The following is an 11,563-nucleotide window of genomic DNA, read 5'->3' as shown; positions in this document are numbered from 1 at the left end:
AGGGTGTAGCCGGTAGATTCTTGCCCACAAAGGGTGTATCTATATGACATGTTTACTGTGGAGTTGCCTAATTAGCTCCACAGTAAACATCTTGGCATCTATACATGCAGTGCTATTAGGAAGGAGTAAACTAATTAACTCCACTGCAGGTTACTACTTGTAATTACAAGTACTATCCTATGGCAGAGTTTTTCACTCTGCAGTAATGCACATTTAGACACCGACGGGACCAGTTAGGGCATTAGAGTACTACACAACCCCTTGTGTGTGTGTGTATACATATGTATGTGTACATGTGTGTATGCATGTGTATACGCAATATACATACATATGTATATACATACATATGTATATCTACATTTCTACTTGTATGCAAGCAATGTAATAATATCATCAGGTAACTTGTTTTTCAAAAATAATCATGCCAGCCCCTCTTTGGACAAATATGGTTGTTGAGCTGCTACTTGAAATTGAGTAAGTGATGAAATATGACTGATGTGAGCCAATGCACCAGAAATTTTTTTTGTTTCAGATATTATACCTGCTCTCAAATATAATCCCAGTTTTTTGTGATTTAGTTACCAAAGGAAAGACATCAAACACCTGTTCTGTCCATTCTCCTTCACTGCCAGGACCCATTAATTTGCCAAATGAGTCAGCACATCTCTATTTATTTGTTAATTGACTGGTGATACAGGGTTCTAATTGAGATTGTAAAATGAAACTCTCAAACTTGATTGGCTACTTAGAGCTCAAAGCACTGATGGATAACCTCAGTAATCAGAGCTATCAGTCTCACAAATGTTATAAGCAAAATAATAATAAAAAATCCAGAACATTTAAGTGACCAGATCTCTGACCTCAACTCCAATTCATGGCCTACAGTGCAGACAAAGCAAAATCCATCATAAGGAAGAGATTAAAATAAAAAAGAGTCAAGTTAAAAAAAATTATTCCAATTTAATTTTTAATATGTTAACTTATCTCAGAAAAACAGCAGATTGATTGTGCTATGGCAATATTTAAAGACTGACTTGATGAAAATGGGTAAGAATTGATTTTTCAACTCTTCTACTAGCAGATGTAGGTATAATTTTAGGAGAATTTTATGGAAATAGCAATTCAGCAACAGGCAAGTAATATAGAGCTTCAAGCTTCATTAGCCTTTAAACTGGTATAAATAGTTGTTTTTAAAGCCCCTTTCTCTCTTGAGGATGACAATAAATTTGATGAATGGTTTTATCTTCCTTTCTGTTAATAGTGTATTTTAAAGAACAATTATACAATGATAACAGTAAAACTTAACTTTTAGTGTATATTACAGTACCTTATGTCAGGCCTTGTTGACCCTTACCTCCATGATTGCATGGAATTGAGTGATTAAATATCACTTGACTAAAGAGGGAGTAAGCATGACTATGAATAGGGTTTAAGGCATGCACCTAATAAATAGGACACTTGGGTTCCAAGCCCTGCTCTAAGATTTAATACAAAATACATAAATGCTTAATACCTTAAAAGCTGGTGGTCAGGACATTCTCCTAGGGAGGAATGCATTGTGATTCTGAATCTCCTCAGCCATAGGGAGAGAATCCAGATCTCTCATACTTAGTTGAGGCCTATAAACCATTGAGTAAAAAAGCAATGCTACACTTCTTCCATCTGCATTTATGAATATACCCCAGGGTGCATATGCAAAAGATAATCCTCAGAGGAAGTAGGATTGTGGAATTTGGTTCTGGAATTAGGTGCCTCAACTCTCTTCAAGGAGTTTTACCAATGCTTCTCAACTTTCTCAGACTGAGGGCTTAGAATCAGGATCATAGAAAATTAGGGTTGGAAGGGACCTCAGGAGGTCATCTAGTTCAACCCCTTTCTAAAAGGAAGACCATCCCCAACCAGATCATCCCAGCCAAAGCTTTATCTAGCCAGGTTCTGAAAACCTCTGAGTTCTAGGATCTCTCTCTTTAAACAGAGAGATCCACAGTCAAAATCCTGATTCTCCTCCAAGATATCTCGAGAAAAACCAAGCTTTTGTAACATGCATTCATCTTAGTGTATCCCTGGGCATGACACTACACACGCCCTCACCTAAATAGTGGGATCCTGGGGTACCCGGTAACCAGTAGCCCTGCCCAGCCCCCCGGGAAGCTGCTGCAGGGTCCCCGAGCAGCGAGCCTCCCCTTACAATCAAGCACCCTCGCAGACAGTTATAAAACTATTTACAAGATGTAATTGTTTACAAAATAACAAGTAACCAATACATAAACACATTGATATACCAATTAATAAACCCTCAAGAACTTATTTACACAGTCTCTCACTTGCACATGGTGTACTGGGGATCCTGTGTGCACTGCCCCTGGTGGGGTGTCTCAGGGAGCGGAACTGTCTGTGTCCCTGCGCAGGGTCTCTGGGCGCTCCCTGGTGCTGGTGTCCCTCTCCGTGCTCCAGAGGTCTCCAGGCAGCAGGTGGAGGCTCCTCCTCTGCAGTCCCTGGAAGACAGCCTCCCCCTGCCTCTGACCCCCCTTCTCTGGCTCAGCAGGGAGCAGTGTCTGGGCTGCAGGCTGTAGCAGCTTTCCTGACCCACGCAGCCTCACAGCCCTGGCAAACACAGCCCTCCTTGGGCCTTGCCTGCCCCGGGGCCCCTCACCCACCAGGGAAAACAGGACAGTTTCCAGCAGTCTCCCCCTGTCTCTGCTGTGCTCACCCAGCCACACCGGGGTGCAGGTGGGTCTTCCCAAGCTCAGAGTCTCCACACAAGCAGCCCCTCTCTGGTCCTGCCACCACAGTGCTCCGGGCCGGAGAGAGGAACTGGATAATGTATCACTCCCGGTGTAGCCTCTGCTGCTGCTTCTGCAGGGCTCCCCAAGGGACCACTGTGTTGAGATCCTCTCTCCAGCCTGATCCTCAGCCCCTCTCTCTCTCTCTTTTGTTCTCCCCCTGGTGGGAAAACTGCTCCCCACTTTTATCCAAGCCTCTCAACCAATCCCAGGCCAGGGCCCTTCCCAGGCTTTTGCTAACAGCCCTATTTCAAAACTTTGCCGGGGTTACATCACCCCTCCCACTTCCAATAGGGCTGCCTCCAAACAGCTTCACTTGCCCTCAGAGCCTACAGTGTCCCCGTTGGGACAAACTCTGTCTCTCTGCAGGACAGCCCTTCTCATTTTTTCAGGTGGGTCCATTTTTTTTAATCCTGCTACATCAGTCTTCAAGATTAAAGTCTTCACAAAAACAGTCAGACAGAAGAGGAGCCCCTACTTTTTCCATTAACATTTTTCATGGCCTTAACTAGGGTGGAATAGTCTGGGAAATATTATTTAGGCCCTTCACCTTAGAGATAAAATAGGATTTGGGCCCTAGTTATCCTCGTGCATTGTATAAAAAGCCTAGTGACCTAGCTGGGGTCAGTAGATTCCACTAGCCCAGAAGTGGCCAACCCATAGTATGCATGCTACATGTGTCACAGGTAGCCTCTGTGTGGCATATGGCAGATCCAGAAGGGAGCAGGGAAAACAGAGGCAGATAAGGCCGGGAGCAGAAAGCAGAACAGCAGATCAGGCAGGGAGCACTGGACAGGAATTAGAAAGAAAAGTAGCAGAATGTGTAAGGAAGTTGGGATCCAGCCAGTCCCATGTCACTCATCTGGCATGCAGGGCTGGAAGGCTGAGCACCACTGAGCTAATGTATTACTAGTGGTATCACACATGTCAAAATGCATTAATGGTAACTGCTGGTCGGGATGGTAGTAAAGCTCTTGTGCCTTTTGTTAGTGTTCTTCCATGTGGACTAGACTCTAAAGCTGGATTATTGATCTTCTGATAGAGGCATAATAAGGAACTAAAATATTGGTATAATATAATTCAAAGTTGCCTGATGGGATAGGAGAAAGCGTGTGTTTTAATCCTGGCATACCACTACATATAGCTGTCTTATATATTTTTATAGATCCTTCTGTTCTCACAGCAGAAATAACCTGTGTATGACTCAACTTGGTCCCATTCATGTTTAATGTAGATATTTATATGGTGTACATAGGTTGGATCTTATTCATACTCTGTGCAAATGAGTTAGTTCAAGTGTTTGCACCACATGGAACCACCCCAGAATCCCCAAGGTTGATTATCTTTGGGTTCTTCAAATTAGTCTTATGCCTACCTTCCTCAGTGGGGAACGGTATAAAATATGTCTTTTTCTAATTTTAAAATCAGGTTTTAATGTGCACATTTTCTGTGTAAGGAAGAAAGTTTCTTTCAAACATGCTTGCTGAAAACACAAATGAAAATGAATTAGAAATTTCACCTTTCACAGATAATGAAGCCATCAAGAAGTGTAACACTGCACTCAGAAATAGGGGCCCATTATGCAAATGAATCACAGAGGATCTTAATAGATGGGAGTCACTCTGTCTCAGACTCTGTAATTAAAATGTACTGTATATAATTAAAATTAATGTAATTACAACAGTCTCAGCACCACAGTTCAATTATGTCACTCAAATGTTGCCTGTAGACACACCAGAATTACACTTCTTTACATTCCTGTAGTGTAATAAACAGCTGGGACCAAAAAAACCCCATATATATATATATATATATATATATATATATATATTCTTAAAAAAGAAAATGGAGCTATTCCTTCCACTTGAAATGTTTAACTTTACATAGATCTACATTTTAATGCGTACCAGAAGCACTGGTAAACAAAATCTCTGAGAGACAAAAAGTGCAAGCAATTACTTATTTCAATCTCTAACATAATTAATCATCATTAATGAAGCACTTAACATAAAAAAATATAGATAGGAAGACTGGCAGGTAGCTCACCTGGGTGGAAGTTCCCTGTTAAAAATCAAGGAGGCAATTAGTTTATAGGACAAACAGGATACAAAATGATCCATTGCCATTTTCAGGTGATTTACTAAAGCTAAATGTTCCGATATACAGATTTCCCTTTGCCACTAAAGAGAAAATGGTGAGTAAATCAAGGGCAGTGTCACACAGTTCCAAATAACAATTCTAAATAATTACAGATGTATGGGAGAAGGCAGCACTTCAAGAAGAAAAACTTGAAGTGCTATTTACAGTTTAGACACTACCTACAATTTGTTTTATAATGCTTGCTTTCCAGCCAAGGATTTGTACTTTAAAAAAACTTCTGAAGCAAGTTAGGACTTCATGTATAGCAGTTTTCCAACTCTCTGTGCTTTCCTGTTACACTGCTTAGTTTTATATTACTCTTTTTTTCTATTCAAATATCATAACAGCAAAGATACTAATTAGATTACCCCAAATCAGCTATTAGATTTAAATAATAATAAGGGAAAAAGTCCAGATATTACTAACTTGAAAAAAATGAGAGCAATTCTGATTCTGGGGAAATAGCCATGATAGTAAGTCTCAGCTTGAGATTTGACTCACTATTTAATTCATTATGCTGGTGTCACTGGCCTCATATTGTTATGCTGAAGTAGTTTAATACATAACAGTAGGATAAAGGCCTGTTCAAACATTGTCTGAAGATCATGGAAAGCTGTGATATGTCTGAGGTCTAGGGGAAATGATGCATAAAAGCCTATTGCAGTCAAGAGAGAGACTCCCACTGGCTTCAGTAGTCCTTAAAACAGGACTCCTGAAATCGGGGGGACTGTCTTCTGTGATAAAAAGTGGTGTGCAGCTGGGGTAGCAAATATACAGCCTGAGGGCCATATCTGGTGATAAAAAATGAGGTAGCAGATCTACAACCTGGGGACCATATCTGGCCTGTGGAGCCATTTCCTCTGGCCCACAGGACTCCTGGTGTACCCATGGAATTAGTAAGCTGGGGGGTGGAGAGGGGCAGGGCCTGTTACAGAATCAAGGGCTATGGAGTCCAACAGAAGGGGGCAAGCAGCTGCTGTATCTATACAGCACCACTAGTTCCATTTGCCCTGATGCTGCAGTTTGTCCCATCATTGTCACTGCTTGCCCTGCTGCTGCCGGGTATGCTGAGTTTGAGATCCCTGGTGTACACCTAATGTTTCGATGGGAATACACTGATTTATTCCAGTGGAGGATCTGGCCCTAGGTTGACATCACAATAACATTTATACAGTGCATTATAGCATTAAAGCCCTTTTGAGACACATAATTAACATGTTTAGTTAATAAGGATTACCTTTCCCCTCCATTGAGGTTGCTAGGTGATATCTCATATCTACAGAGTACATTACAGAGGTTAATGAGCTAAGGCTGAACCTGCTGATTGAAAATAAATATCCCAGTATATCGGATACCCCCTTTGTAGGATAAGATAAATGAATTCCTGTGTCAAATGAAACTTCACAGCCCAGCCTGTCTCTTAACACAGTTATCTTGGCTCCTATTTTGGATCTGTGCCTATCTTAAATTACTCCTTAACATAGTCTCCTAAGTATTAATAAAGGGTGCCTATATATGAGATGGGAGGCTGCTCCAATGCACTGTAATTACAGCACATTGGGACAGACTCAATTAATCGAGTCTGCTGCAGCGTGATAATTACCAGCCAGCTTCCATGTCTCATGTATCAGTGTCCTTCCACTTCAAAATGGTGGTGAGACCACATTAACTAAAACTCATTCAATAAGCTTTAGATGAAATACCCCCACCACCATTTTGAAGCATGAGGACACTGATACATGAGATGCTCTGGGTGCTTTAATTAGAGCGGCTTTCGGAGCCACCCTAATTAAAGCGCCCCTTTTCTCCCCACTCTCAGAACACCTATAAAACTGCCCTTTAGACTAGGAAAGAGACTATTTTTGCAGACGTTTAAAGTAATCCTCACAGAAATCCTGCCTAGTGGGTACTGATTGGTCTTATTTCTGTTGTACTGCTATATGCATTTTCTTACCTTTCTTTATTTCCCTGAAAAAAAAATAAAACTTAAAAAAAAATGAAGCCTGTCCTTAGGCTACCAACCCTGCATCCTGAAGGGTATAAAACTAAAATTCACATTGATAAGTATAATTTCTGTTTTCATAAAATTGATAGAATCCATCAATAATGAAGAATTGTATCACATAGGATAAATATGATATACTGAGAAGGAGTCATGACTTTTGTAGAAAGGAATCATATCTCAGCAATCTGCTTGAGCTATTCGAAGGTATAAACAAGCATGTGGACAAAGGGGGTCCAGTTGATATAAGTTAGTTAGCTATGGGCAAAGTTCTTTACCGAAGGCTCTTAAAAAAACTAAGCTGTCCTGGGATCAGAGCAGGAGCATAACTAAGGGGGACACTAGCCATGTGGACCAACTCAGGGGAATGCCCAAAAATAGCTGCTGTCACTGCTCTCTTGGACACCACTCCATGTGCCACCACCCACGGCACAGAACTATGTGGTTATGCCTCTGGATCAGAAAGAAAATACTGGCATGGATTCAAAAAATTGGTAAAAAGATCAACAAAGAAAGAAGGTATGACTAAATGGTCATTTTCCACAATGGAAGAAGGTAAACAGTGGAGGTGAGAGAGGAGCAAGGGTTTGTGCTGGGATATGTGTAGTTCAACATGCTGATAAATAATCTGTAAAAGAGAAATAGTGAGGTGTCAATAGTTTGTATATGATACAAAATTATTACACAGTTGAATCCAAAGCTGTTTATCACTGGTATGGTATCAGAAATGGAGTGCTTCTAAGTTTGCTCTCAACATGCAAAACAATATATTTCTATAAAAAGATGAACATAGGCTCTAAAATGTTTGAAAGTGCTAAAGGTGCCAAAATAAGAGGAGGATTCAGAAATGTTTTGTAATTATTTTTTACAATTAATATCCTGTCAAAATTAGGGGGGTTTTACCAGTTGGAGTTGTTGTTTTATATCAGGTTTTTTTCTTATCTGCCTGCGTGTTTTAAACATGCAAAAACAGTATTTTCTTAAACTTTGGAGGGGGTTCATCATAACCTGAGAGACTGACACACGTTTACATAAGGTGTTTGAGCTCTCTAAGTAGATTAGTGACAGATTAAATAAAAATTGCCTAGGGGAAATTATATCATGCTGGTGCCCTTGATTTTCTTCAAGAACCTACAGTGCTTCCAGGGTCCAATTATTTCCACTACTGTACCTTCCAAAGAAGGCTTCAAGTCCAATTCCAGGCCTCTCATCTAACTCCACAGTTAGCAGGCTCCTTCAGTTATTTTATTCACAGAAGCAGCATGATCTACTGTACGTATGCAAGCCACATTTAATCACTAAAGCCTATTCTCACCACTAAGGTTGAGCACATAAAGTCCAAAGACTAATCAACATGGTGGGATAAACGCCCAGTTCTTTGCCTGAAAAACAGCATATTTTGGAGCAAATAGGTTCTAAAACCCCAGTGTTCCTATTATTCAGTTAATATTAATTAAGAAATGAAAGTAAAAATGAAATTATAATTTCAAAGCATTGGATCTCAGAATTTATAGCAGAGTAAAGTGGCAGTGACAAGATATATGCTTGGAGATGTCGGCAAAACATCAAAATTAAATGTAGTAGGGCAAGGTGAGAGGAAGGATGGGAGGTCGTGGCAGCCACAGAAAGTAGAATAATGCTCTCTGAGAACTCTGCCAGCAGAATATTTGGAAGAAAGGCTTCCTATAAATTTACCCTCACCTCAGACTGAGAATGATCAGACTTCCAGAAACTTTAGGCCTAGATTCTGAAAGGTCCTTCAATGATTTCCTTTGTCTGAATGGATTCACACCCACATTTACCAGCTCCTTACAGAATCCTCAGATCACCTGGCCATAAACTGCTCTGAGCTGAGAACCAGTCTCCCCCATGCTACTTTTAAGAAATGTTCCATGGTACAGAAAACAATTAAAGATTTATTGGCATAGAAAAGGGGGCAGGGGCACCAGAGCCCAACAGAATATCCTAACCAGTAGGCCATGGGTGGCCAACCTGTGGCATGCAGGCCAGAAATGTCGGCAGCCTCTCTGCGCAGCACACAGCAGATAGAGGAGGGGGAAGGCAGCACAGTAGGAGATAGGGCAGTGAACAGAAAGTACAGTAGCAGATCAGGCAGGGGAAAAGGATTGAAGTGGTATTCAGGGAGGACATGGGGTTAATTTGCTGTGGCAGCCACTGCACTGCACTTTAGAATCAGTCTCCCTTTCTGATTCCAATGCTCTTGTCTCTCCAGCAGCCTAGCTTCAGCAAGACCTTTCCCCATCACACACGCAGCCTGGTGGTTAGGGACTCTCCTAAGGATTGAGCAACGTGGGTTTGAACCACCTAAGGGAAGGAGAATCTAGAACTGAGATCTTCTCTTGCTGGGTGAGTGATCTAACCAGTAGGCTATTATAGAAGGGATGGACAGCACTAGCACTACACAAGCCCTGATCAGTAAGGAGCCTACATTCAAAAAAGGATTCTAGGCCTGGATCCCGAAAACACCAAGGCACCTACTTTGCTATCCTGATTCAGATATCTAAACTCCACAGAGAAGCAGCAGTTCAGACACCTCTCAGCTCAGTGTTTCATATTGGCTAGCTCTAAGGCTAAAACCAAATGTCATCATTGGAACTGATCTATTTCATTGGCATCTACAGATGTCACCAGAAGCCCTGTCCCTCAGCCTCTGCTGGAACTTTGGAGGCCAAATCGTGAAAGACAATGTCTCTGGATGCCACCCCCAACTCGGGGTACATGTCCACAAGTGGAGGAAGCCCCATGCAGATCCCTTGCTTCAGAAATGCGCTGCAGGAATCCTCTGCAGGGGATTCTCTCAGTGTGTGTATCTCACTGGCACACCCATTTTGGCGGGTGCCTGTATGCACACTTTGGGAATTCCCATGGCACCCAACAAGCAAAAAGACACCCCTCCATTTAAGGCATCTCGAACTATGACTATACCTTTGGTCACGGCAACATTTGAGGGCACTTGGAGCATGGCAATGGGCTAGAATGTCTGTTTTCTCCCAACTTGTGCTTCCATAAAAATGTTATTAAATCCAAATCAAAGAATCTTAATTATGAAAATAACTGACAAAACAATGACTCACTCATCTCCTGATGTCCTGGTCCTGTATTAAGTTGGCAGTTAGGAGCTAGAAAAAGCGTAATGTTTCCTTATAAATTTTGTACAGAAATCACTGAGAGGAAAATAAGGATGGAATCCCTAATGCCATTTTACAAAGTGATGTTTCAAAGTAGAAACATGCTTTAATCAGAATGTTTTAATTAGAAACATGGGAAATACAGATACATTTAAAATGAGAGAAATATATGAACAATTCATGACACTAATTGGAGTTCTTTTCATTAGTTCCTGATAATAGGAAATATGTCAGAAAAACATCTTTTACTATAAACAGAGACAGACTGAAAAGCATAAAACAAACTTCTAATTTCATTTGTGTGTCTTTTTTGTCTTAGAGCAAAAAGAGAAATAAATAAGAACTACCTTCTGTTATGGGAACAACAAATAGTGTCTTTAGAGCAAAATGTGTCTTTCAAAGGCAGAGTAATTTAATTTAAGTTCTTCAAGGTAGTTAGCTATCATGGGTAGGCAGCTAACCATTACAAATGCTAAATTTTAACTGCTTTAAAGCACAGGTGTTTTATGGACATTCAGTTCTTTAGTTCAGCAAAACACTGTCACTAACAGAGGCTGAAAAATGTTGATGGTAAGCACAAAACATTTTTTTCTGTAACACTAATTGTATGTCATTGTAATCTACAGATAGAACTGTGTGAACTCCATATAACAGAAGGCCAAGGAGTGAGCCCAGAGGAACACCAGCCATTATCATTATGCCTAATGTGTATTTATTTAATTTGTATTGTAGATGCAATGCTTAAAAGCAATACATCACATCCTAAACTCTTTATGAAAATCTATGAACAGGAGGTGGTAGAGTAGGAAAATGCATCTCAAAATATGAACCTATCTGTTGGCAGGATGCAGTCACCAAAGTGAATGCTGAGGTTCTGCTTGTCATTGAAGTGTTGGCATAGTAAAATTATAATGACTGAAAATACATAGTTGTTAATGCAGTGGACTTTTTATACCAAATTAGGCCTGTGCTGATATAATACAATAGAAAGATCTCCTCTAGGCATGTTGCATGAAGCACAGTCATTCCTGGAAGGGCTGGGCATAAATGGGAGCACTGCAGAAAGCTTGCTCAATATGCAAACTGAGGTCCCCGGTTGTGGATGTGGCCATCTCCACTGGCTTGAAGCTTGAATGCGTTGGAGCAATGCAGCCTATATGCTCTGTTGAAAGTTTTAGCAAGAGGAGCTACTGAGTAGGCTCCTTTCAGCACTCTTCTAGGCAGTAGCATAGCACAGAGTGAGTAACCAGGATGCCAGCCTCAGGTCCCAATCTGGGGAGCAGGAGAAGGAATTGGAAAATAGTACGTTCTGCATTGCCAGCCCTGCCTCTACCAGTGGTAGCAGCAGCTCAACCCTTGATGCTGCCCACTGCTCCACAGCTGCTCAAAGCCAGGTCTCTGCCTAAAGGAATTATGACTTTTTCTAATCTCTCTAGGTCAACCATGCACACCAGTCACTACTGCACAGACATGTAGCATGTGTTTTTGTA

General features: G+C 41.1%; 1 long non-coding RNA gene across 2 annotated transcripts; it reads left to right on the top strand.

Annotated features, from left to right (window-relative positions):
• Positions 1-3,138: 3,138 nt before the first annotated feature.
• LOC102375226 lies at positions 3,139-10,763 on the top strand. Of its 2 annotated transcripts, none has more exons than XR_324566.1 (3): positions 3,139-3,175; positions 9,158-9,291; positions 10,700-10,763. It is a non-coding gene; the product is annotated as an uncharacterized LOC102375226 (long non-coding RNA). The 2 variants fall into 2 exon arrangements; XR_324567.1 differs by having other exon boundaries at positions 3,147-3,175; positions 9,161-9,291.
• Positions 10,764-11,563: the final 800 nt, after the last annotated feature.

This window comes from Alligator sinensis, unplaced genomic scaffold (genome assembly GCF_000455745.1).
Source record: "Alligator sinensis unplaced genomic scaffold, ASM45574v1 scaffold58_2, whole genome shotgun sequence".
In the NCBI taxonomy this organism is placed as follows: domain Eukaryota; kingdom Metazoa; phylum Chordata; order Crocodylia; family Alligatoridae; genus Alligator; species Alligator sinensis.
This window is presented reverse-complemented; position numbering and strand designations above follow the sequence as displayed.